This window comes from Pan paniscus, chromosome 12, assembly GCF_029289425.2.
Source record: "Pan paniscus chromosome 12, NHGRI_mPanPan1-v2.0_pri, whole genome shotgun sequence".
NCBI classification, from domain to species: Eukaryota; Metazoa; Chordata; class Mammalia; order Primates; family Hominidae; genus Pan; species Pan paniscus.
Window position 1 is genome coordinate 70,202,502 of NC_073261.2, and position 10,836 is coordinate 70,213,337.

The 10,836-nt window shown below is 44.2% G+C and overlaps 1 long non-coding RNA gene across 1 annotated transcript in view; it reads right to left on the bottom strand.

Annotated features, from left to right (window-relative positions):
• The window catches only part of LOC117979153 (uncharacterized), a 37,034-nt gene extending 27,099 nt beyond the window's left edge, over positions 1–9,935 (bottom strand). The window contains exon 1 of the long non-coding RNA XR_010109202.1: positions 9,871–9,935. This is a non-coding gene — a long non-coding RNA (uncharacterized LOC117979153). The remainder of the gene's footprint in view (positions 1–9,870) is intronic.
• Between the last annotated feature and the right edge of the window lie 901 nt (positions 9,936–10,836).

A 10,836-nucleotide genomic window follows, 5' to 3' on the forward strand; every position in this document is an offset into this window, starting at 1 on the left:
ACTCTAGTCTAGACCCAACCAGTGGTACAGCATTAAGAAACCACACACACACACACACACACACACACACACAAAACCCATCATTTGGTATTTTTTTAAATGATGATTATTGGTACTCCAAGAGACACAGGTAGTGGAGACATCACTGTGTAAGAAATTGCGAAAGAAGTCCAGGCAATTCCAGTTTTCTAGTATCAGTAAAAACAATCCTTGTCTCTTGCTCAGCATTTTCCCCAGAAGCATCTGAGTCAGCCCTTTGGTCCTCCAGAGGTCTGGCTTTGTTCTGGTGCTCACATTCTGAGGTTCAGAGATAGGTATCCCAATGGGAAGGGTCTGCATTCAAGCGATGAGACAAGCTTTCTAAATAAACACTCTTTATACCCTCTGATGCCTCTTTCATTTCCTCTGCCTCCCAAATTTTCTCTCTAGGATAAAATGCATTCAATCTTTTTAAATAAAGAACATCTGCTTAACCCTGCCCAAAAGAAACTTCCACTGCCCTATTTATTTTAATAGCCATGTGATCTACCAATGAACATGAACAGCAGAAATTAAACAGAGGAAATCTCTCCCCAGTCATGCTTTATCCATTAAGCATGTGTGAATCTGTGATGATCTCGGCTTTCCTTGTGCACAATGACTAATTGAGTTTGAGACAGTGGTTGTCACAAGCTGAAAAAGGCATGATTTATGCTACGGAAATTTTTAGTTTCTGACATCTTCAGCTTTATAGGGAATAAAAGAAGTCATTACTGTATCAGGATTGTGACAACAGGCAGTTTCTAACAATGGAATTACCCGCCTACAACTAGCCAGTCTATTAATTGAAAGCATCGAGTTTCTATCTTTGCTTTCACCTGCTGCTCCTGGGCAGATGATCCTGCAGATTTTCCATTTGCATTTATTTCAGCTGCACCATTTATTACATTCCCGTTTATCCTTCCCTGAGATCTTATTGACGCTGCCACTGGGAACCATGGCAATAAGTGATAGCTTCAGTGAAGAACCAGCTGCCAGACCTGGCCCACTGTTCAGATGATGTGTGCCCCATCCTGGCCCCTCTCTGAAGCAGCTACTCAGGAACATCCTGGTTACCCACAGAGGAATCACATTTCCAGCCCATAACTTGATTACCATTGCTTTCACTTGAGACTGCAAAATGGCAGTAGGTGAATGAAAATTTCTGGCTGATGTGTGTGAACTGGGTGCGTAATATTGCCCTCTTGAAAAAATAAAACAAACACAGAAGGATAGAAGGACAGAGTTGGGGAGGTAAGACAGACTTAATTGCTTTAATAAATGCAGGGTGCACAAGTCAGAACTGAATCTATGTCAACTCATAAGCCTTAAAAATAGCAATAACATTTAAATGCTGAATTCTGGTGACTACACATTTGCTTGACTGCTTTATCACAGGGATGATGTAATCAACCAGCAAGGTCTGAGACCCTGGCATGGATCACAATGCAGAGACGTCTGCCTTTTTGTGACATTGCTTCCTTGGATCTTTTGCTTCCCCTGGAAATTGTCTCTGATGGATCCAAGAATATCATCACAGTGCTTGCATCTGCAGTTTCCTCTAAGCTCCATTGCTGTCCTACAATCAGTCCTGCCTCAGGTAACATTGACAGAGCACCCTCTTGTCAGCCTACCCTCCTGCTCCTCCGGTCCATCTCATGGTCCTGCCCTTCTCCACTCCCTGCCTGAGTTGTTGCTCGCTCACAGTCCAGAACACTGACTCGTGCAAGGTCTTCTGATAACACGCTATTAGAAAGGCCTTCAGTGATATGCATGGAAATGGAGGCAAAATGCCCCCAAGGGTTTAGATCCCCAGGAGTGAGGAATTCAAAGTACAGGTATTCACATCTCAGGGGAACCATGGGCAACACAGCAATTTTGATCTCACTCCCCTCTCTTTCATGTTCTACCCTGCCTGTCCCTCACTGGGGGTCCAATATCTTCCAACTTTCTACACAATTCTGCAGCCCCTCTCAATATTGTTCGCTTCCCCATGAAGGGGCTCATTCTTTTCTCTTTCCCCAACAACCTGGCTCAGGACATCCACCAGCAAGAATCATGCAGAGAGCAGGCTGTGGCTCTGAGCTATAAGAGATAGAAACTCACCTCAAACACAAAAGGAATTTGCATAAATGAGAAGTTGAAGAGGCAAACTAACTCCAGGAATAGCTGGATCCAGGGGCTTAACGGTGTCTTCAGAAATCCCTCAATTTCTCAGCTCTGCCTTTCTGGTCTCGGCTTCATTTTAAGGTACACTCTTCCTATGTGATGGCAAAGAGAACCACCAGCAGCTCTAGGTTTAGCTAATCCTTACAGCTTGTGGTTCTAGTGAAACAAGCGGATCCATTTTCCCAATAATTCCAATAAAAATCTCAGGGCAGGCTCCAGTTGGCCTAACTTAATCATGTATCCTCTCTGAAACATTTGCTATACCCAGGTGGACTGTGTATTCTAATTAGTTAGCCTCGGGTCATAGATCTACCCTAAAACACATGGGATGGGCTCCCTGCTGAAATAGGGGTTGTATGACTAGGAGAAGGAAGATTAAGGAACATGCTGGACAAACATAACTATGGTTATAATAACAGTGCACTACACAGATTAAAATGCCTCTGCCCAGATTAGGAGGTCTGAGAAATTTCCAGCATTAGTAACAAGAAAGTAGGAATCAGGAATTCTTCTTATCATGTTTCTTACACGTGGCTATTGAACTCCCTCAAAATATAATGTGTGGAATATTCATATCAGAATTATCCCTGCTAAGGCAACATTCCTTCAAACAATGGTGTTCAAATTTGATTTTAAGCACCAGGACTTTCCTCAAATAAATTGTATGTAAAATTCCAATACATAAAATGGATAAAAGTGAGTGGTTCTATTGACAGCTGAGAGCTGGAGGTTATGAAGAGTAGAGGGGCAGACACAGACATGGGAACTCAGCCCTGTCTCACTTGGTGGCCCCTCGGGTAACATCCCTGGAACCCCTGGGGCTTCTGAAAGTTAAGTTTCCACATATGAATTTTCAGAGGACAAAGACATTTAGTCCATAACACTAATCATGTACTTATATTAGAGATTTAATAAGCAGTATAAAGTCCAAATAGTTCACTGTATACTGTGTTTGTTCTCAACTATCCTTTTTAATGTTTACATAAGTTTTTGAATCAAATGAACCTCTACAGAAAAAAAAAGTATCTACAATACAGAAGTGGTCCTAACAAAATTACCTTTAAAAAGACAACCCAATACAAGAATCAGCAAAGGCTATGAATTGACAATTCACAAAAAAAGAAGTCAAAATTGCCATTGCAGTGAAGGTATGCTCAGCCTTACTAGCAGTGAAGGAAATGCCAATGAAAGTAACAGTGGAAAACTGATTGTGCCCATCATAAAGATATCCATTATAAAGAATTATTTAAAGGGCCGGGCGTGGTGCTTCATGCCTGTAATCCCAGCACTTTGGGAGGCCAAGGTGGGCAGATCACGAGGTCAGGAGATCAAGACCATCCTGGCTAACACAGTGAAACCTCGTCTCTACTAAAAATACAAAAATTTAGCCGGGCATGGTGGCGGGCGCCTGTAGTCTCAGCTACTTGGGAGGCTGAGGCAGGAGAATGGTGTGAACCTGGGAGGCGGAGCTTGCAGTGAGCTCAGATTGCACCACTGCACTCCAGCCTGGGCGACAGAGCGAGGCTCTATCTCAAAAAAAAAAAAAAAAAAAAAGAACTATGTAAAATGTAAACACAATGACAATACTCAGTGCTGACAGGCATATGGAGAAAAAAGCACTATTAATCACTACTTGAACAATGTGAATTAAGACTTTTTAATAAAGAAATTCAGTAATGTCAAAATTTTAAATGTACATATCCTTTGATCTAGCCATCTTATATCTGGGAATAAAGTCACCAGTAGCTAAGGATATATGTACAAAAATGTTTGTTGCTATATTGTTTGTAATAGTAAAACAAAGCAAACCAAAAAAATAAATAATGGAACTAATCTGAACACCTATTGGTGGGAAATGGTTGGATAAATTTTGGCATATCCATACTATGGATATTATGTAGCTATATTAAAGAATTAATTAGTTATATGGTAGTTCAGCAGAGGGGTGGAGTCCTAATTAGGGAAAGGAAGTCAGGCTGGTGGGAGCAGGAGAAAGTGAAAAGAAAAAGCAGGTAAGCTGTGAGTCTGCCTTTCTTCATGGTCCAGAACACAAAGCCCTCCTGAGCAAATAACACAATCTTCCTGCGCCCAGCTATCACCAGAGCCTTCACTGATAGAAAAATGCAAGTTAGCTCACCGCAATCTTGACATTATCAGGACTTCACAAAGCCCTCTTTAGCACATAGCACAAGCACCATTCTATAAAATCCCCAGCAAGCCTTTGTCTCTTTGCAGTTAGCTCCTCTCTTGCTAACTTGCCCGTTGCTTCCTTGCAATGTATTTTCATACTTTCTCTAATAAATTTGCCTCTGTCTACAACAGCTTGGTAAATTCTTCTTACCGCCCTCATGATACCAGCTTAAGATAGTCACTGCTCACCCACAACAGGGCCTTTGGAAAGTACTTATGTCATGAGGATAAGGCTCTCATGAATGAGTTTAGAGACTCCAGAGAACTCCCTCAAACTCCTGTGCCTTGTGAGGACACAGTGAGAAGATGGCTGTCTGCAACCTGGAACAGGGTCCTCACTACAACCTGACCATGTTGGCACCCTGATCCTGGATTCCCAGCCTCCAGAACTGTGAGAAATAAATTTTTGTTGCTTATAAGCCACCAGTCTCTGGTTACTTAACAGCCTTAACTGACTAAGGCAACTGTGAACTAACAATAATATTTAGACATCTCTGCTATGTGGTTCAGGAGATAACTACCAACTCCTTGCAGGAAGAGTCCTGATAAATCCTTAGGTAGAAGCACCACTGGGTGGTGGGTAGGGCATTGTTCCAGCACCAATCCCTGGGGAGCTGTGTTCATACCATGTCTCTGACTGACGTACTTTCATCTTACTCTCAGGAATCACAGAAAATGTGTGAGGAAAAAGCTCAGAGACGGTTGGGCATGGTGGCTCATGCCTGTAATCCCAACACTTTGGGAGGCTGAGGCGGGTGGATCACCTAAGGTCGGGAGTTCGAGACCAGCCTGGCCAACATGGTGAAACCCCATCTCTACTAAAAAATGCAAAAACTAGCTGGGCATGGTAGCATGTGCTGGTAATCCCAGCTACTCGGGAGGGTGAGGCATGAGAATCGCTTGAACCCAGGAGGCAGAGGTTGCAGTGAGCCAAGGAAAAAAAAAAAAGCTAAAAGAAACTTCATGACCCAAGGTCCAGTGATCTGTAAGTTTATTCAGCGGCAACTTGGCCAAGAGCTGGGGCATGGCACAAGAGAACATTTAACATACTTGTCTGTCACACATAAGACGGACACTCCAGCATGGCATTGATCTATCCATGGAAATGTTAAGATTTTTCAGTCAGTAGAGACATACAACAGACTCTAACTCTGGAAGCTCAGAAACATTACTATACTTTTCGTATGATAAGGGAACCAACAAGTGTTCAGCACTTACAACTTGCCAGGTCTCGACCTAGATCTTTAACCTTCCTTCTTACTAATTCTCCTCACAGCCTTGTAAGTAGCAATTATCACACCAGCTCAGTTGAGAAACTGAGTCTCCGAAGGGTTAAGTAGCCTTTCCCAAAGCCACACACCTGGGTAGGCAAGTGGTAAAGTTAAATTCTAACTGAGGTCTGCTTATTCCTAAGCCAATGCTCTTACCTGTGCTCCATTAGAAACTCCACACACAGGATATAGTATTAATTGAAAAGAAGTAGGACACAAAATTGCATATGCCTAATATGATACTGCCTATTTTAAAACATAAATGCATAATTAAAAAAGAGAATATATGAAAGCATTAATAGATCATCTAGGTTGGTAAGACTATAACGGTTATGATAATAATAGCTAAAATCTAAGTGCTTACTACATTCAGGCACTAAGGACATTACGTAAGTTCTCTCATTAAATCCTCAGAACAATCACTTGGGGGTAGCTATGATTATTTTTCTCCATTTTACAGAAGAGGAAATAGTAAATGACTTGTGCAAAGTCACACAGCTTATGAGTTCTGGGTTCAAACTCAATCTCCAAATACCTTGCTCATAACAGTACACTCTAGTACTTTTCACAAATAAATGGACATGCACTTATTTTTTAATCAGACAACAAATTAATGATTAAAATAAAATCAAACCCAAAACCAAATTTTCTTCCATGTATGGTTATTCAGCAGGACATGGGAGCCTCTTGGGCTGGCCCTTTGTCCACCATAAAAGGTTAATCTGGACTGTGAGGCTGTTCATCCTCCCCCTAGCCAGTGCCTTCAAGGACACACTGCCCTGCAGTCATTGTCCCCAACCAGAAGAGGCACCCTCTTTCATTTCATGCTAGTTCAGCTCATGCCCACCCTGGGTACACTTGCTGGGTGTTCTGCCTCAGAACCAGGTCTGTAAGAAAGGGACCCAACCACTGTTGGTTTGACCTAACCTTCCTATTTTCCAAGACTCTGACTTTTTTCCATCCCCATCTTGCTACCAAGTCTCTGGTTTACCTAGAGGCAGAACCTACAATGCTCACTTTTAAGTAGCCTTCTAAGGATGGGCTGTGAAGGTGCACAAATCACAGCCACAGCTTAAAAAATGAGCAGAAAACAAGGCAAAGTTGACCAGCAGCTCAGATCCTCCCTGCCTTCTGAACTCAAGACTATACCCTGACAAATGCCCCAGCACCTCCTGGCTCTGTCAAGTTCCCTGTAATGTGTCTTCTCCAATAGCAGGTGGCGGGTAAGTGATCCACAGTAACTGCCTCCTCCCTTGTTCCATCCTTGACAACAGCAATCCTCAGTGTCTTCAACTGAACACCAAGCTAACTGTGCCTCCCTGACACACTCAGTGGTGTCCCTTAAGCTAAGCAACCCTGAGAATAGAACCTCTGCATCCAAGGTGGAGTGGGGCTGACACCCACTCTGCCAGCCTGCTCAGTGGGCCCAGTTGTTTCCGGCCTGCATGGGAACTGGTCAGTCCATCTAGATCCTAGGTGTGGCCATCTGGGTGTCTGGGTGTCAGAGTTGGCCAGTCCGGAGAAGCCTACGTAAATTTAAAACCTATGAATTCTCGTCGTCGGTGACTGTGAACTCTCTCTGGCTTGTTTCGGGGAAGCAGAGTGTACAATCCCCAAACAGTTTTCCTTACAACAATAGTGTCTGTTGGGATGCTAGTATGTTAGAAAGTGGGGAAAAGTTAGCTGGGCACGGTGGCTCGCGCCTGTAATCCCAGCACTTTGGGAGGCTGAGGCAGGCGGATCACGAGGTCAAGAGATCAAGACCATCCTGGCTAACAGGGTGAAACCCCATCTCTACTAAAAATACAAAAAATTAGCCGGGCATGTTGGCGGGTGTCTGTAGTCCCAGCTACTCGGGAGGCTGAGGCAGGACAATCGCTTGAACCCTGGGGGCGGAGCTTGCAGTCAGCTGAGATCGTGCCACTGTACTCCAGCCTGGGCGACAGAGCCAGACTCCATCTCAAAAAAAAAAAAAAAAAAAAAAAAAGTGGGGAAAAGTGTATGTTATTAAATGAGTTTGGAAAACTCTGCCTCCATGACTTTTATTGAAGAGTCACAGTTCACATTAGAATCTCCTAGGTCTATAAAGTCCTGCAGTAAAGAAACCTGCTTACCCGGGCTTCATCTAGTGACACCCAAACTTCCTTGGTTATACAGCTCACCCCTTTCTCCCCCAGAACATCTGTGGACCTCATGTTGGACATGCTGTTGACAGAATCTAGTTGGGAAAATCTCGAAGGCCTGAAAATGAGGAGGCCAGGGTGATCGTCCAGGTATGCCTCTGGCCAGCTTCTCTTCAGTCCCTTCTCCAAACCTCAGTTTCTTCATCTGTAAAATGGGAGTTAGATCAAGTTAATTTTCAAGCTACTCCTGAAGGAACCCAACGGTGTCCATGAATCTGCCTTAGAAACTTCCTCAAGGGATAAAGGGGAGAAGAGGATCAGCTTGAAGCTCTCCAGACCCCTCACCTCCAACCAGCATAGCAAAGTTCCTTGTAAGAGGTCCTTTAAAAAATTTCTTTCGGAAGGGAAGGAGGAGGGAAAGGGATGGAAGAAGGGAAGAGTAATGTGTTCCCCTGAGACTGTTACCGCACCCCTGCCTGACACTCCCCGTTTGGACATCAACGTAACCACCCACCCACCCCTGCCCATGACTCCTGCCGTCCAAAGGCTGGATGCGACACTAACATTCTAATACCACAACCAAATCACTAATTCTCAAAGTGAAACATGTGGACTCCCCAGCTGCTTATTAGAATTCAATCCTGGGCTCTTAGACCTACTGAATCAGAATTAGGGGTCAGCAGGAGCTGACAATCTAAAGTTTAACAAAGGCCCCAGGTGATTCTTCGGTACTCTGAAATTTGAGATCCACCGCCCAGATTTTAGGAGCTGGGAAATTTCCATCACACTAGGCAACTGACTCCCTCCTCCTCTGGAAAGGGTTACTCCTCTGTCAGAGTGGTAGAGTGCAGGGACATCCCCTACTACAGATGGTGTGTGGGCGCAAAGCAAATCTCACAAGCATGCCCAGGAAAACTAAGACCTGGAGACAAGGGTCCAAAACTGATTGTTAGAAAAGGGAATTCTGGGCTGGGCGCGGTGGCTCACGCCTGTAATCCCAGCACTTTGGGAGGCCGAGGCGGGTGGATCACGAGGTCAGGAGACCGAGACCATCCTGGCTAACACGGTGAAACCCCGTCTCTACTAAAAATACAAAAAATTAGCCGGGCATGGTGGCGGGCGCCTGTAGTCCCAGCTACTCGGGAAGCTGAGGCATGAGAATGGCGTGAACCCAGGAGGCGGAGCTTGCAGTGAGCCAAGATCACTCCAGCCTGGGCGACAGAGCAAGACTCCGTCTCAAACAAAAAAATGGGGAAGTCTGCAGTGAACATAGGAAGCTAAGGTGCTGCAGCAAAGGGAGCTGGAGCTGGAGAATGAAACGCAAACTACGGAGAGCCCCAATGGCCAAAACTAGAGAAAGTCTGTGCGCATTCCAAAGACACAGGTCAATGCTGGGCTGGGTGTTGTCTTGCTTTTTTCGTAACTTGCTCTGGCTGGGTATTTATGTGTTACTAGCTTATGTTTGCAGAGGCAGAACAAATCTGTTAGATGTCAGGAAGGCGGCAGATGCAGGTAACCCGCACTTTCTAGAATTAGAAATAATTGTTTTCCTTCTTTACGCCTCCTCCCACAAAAGCAAATTTCACCTTGGAAAATACAAGCGGTTTTTTGGGATGATTCCTCTGTCATCCCCAAGCCTCACCATAGAGTTTTGAGGTGGGCAGCCCTCAGAACACCCACAGGGACACTGGGACTTGCAATCTGATTTTCAAGTCAGCACAGGGCTGCTAATTCCTCCCCTGTCTCTGAATACTAAAAAGTCTCCTGCTTAACACTTAAACAGTGTAGCATCTTAAGAGGAAATCTTTTCTCTGTCCTTCTGAAAGCTAAACAACAGCAGTCCGATGGAATCCAGTTAACAAAGAACAGTTTAAGAGCCTTTCTGGGTTCTTGATCTTGTGCCCGAGCTGAAGGAAAATCTAGATGAAATAACCAAGGAGAGTCTCTAAATCCTAGCCTCCGATTTCTCTCCAAAACCCCTAAGCAGCAGATTCTGTCTTCACCTCCTTAGTGATGTCAGTGGCCTCAGATTTCTGTCACTCCTTCCTCTGTCACATAAAGCACGTTACTAAGACAGCTGGCAGTGGCATCAGACATACCTGGTGTTGGATCCCGGCCCTGCAGCTCACTCAGCAGATTAGGTCACTTTCAAAATGGAGGGTTGGTAAGCATTAGTGGGGCTTGATAAGCATCCTCATTTGCATGGGGCCAATAATAAGTTACCACATAAGATCGTTAGGAGGATTCAATGAAGCAGTGACTAAGCAGTCCTTAGACCTGGGCTTTGTCCACATTCATCTTTTTATTGTAATTTTTATTACATGCCACAGTCCTCTAACAAGGCACTTCCAAATTCATATAACAGATAGAGTGCAAAACCCTCCTAGATGGTCAGAATTTGCTGAACTGAATTGAAGGACTAGGAGAAGGCAAAGAACCTGCATGAAGTGAAATGCAGGAACTCACATTACCGTATAAATTAAGGACAGTGTGGATTTGAAAGGAGATTCGGTTGTTGCTTCTTGTTTATTCTACTGGAACGTGTAACACAAAGTAAAAGAAAAAGAAAAAAATCAACCAATTTTCCTCATTAACAGGAAAAAGTACATACAGAATTCCAGGATAGATACTAGAAGGAAATACAGAAAGGAAGCAGAAAAAGGCACTCACTTGTACTTCCTTCCCAGGGAGGGATGAGCCGTTTTCGAACATCCTCAGGTCACAATCTCACTCCTTATACTTCTCTTTGTCCTGCCAATCTCCTTCGTCGGAAAGCTTCAGGTTCTGAAAGTTTAATGTACCTCCAAATCACCTGGAGGGCCTGTTAAAACACAGGATTTCTGGGCCCCACCCACAGTTCTGACTCAGGAGGTCAGGAAAGGAGCTTGAAAATTTGCATTTTTCCTACTAAATTCCTGGTGCTGCTGCTGCTGGCCCAGGACCTCATTTTGAGCAGCGCTGGTCTAACTCCACCCCTTATGAGTTACTTAACCTTTTTTTGAGCTTCAGGCAACTCATATATAAACTGGAGATAAGAATGCCTACCTCTTAGAATTCTTGTGAGG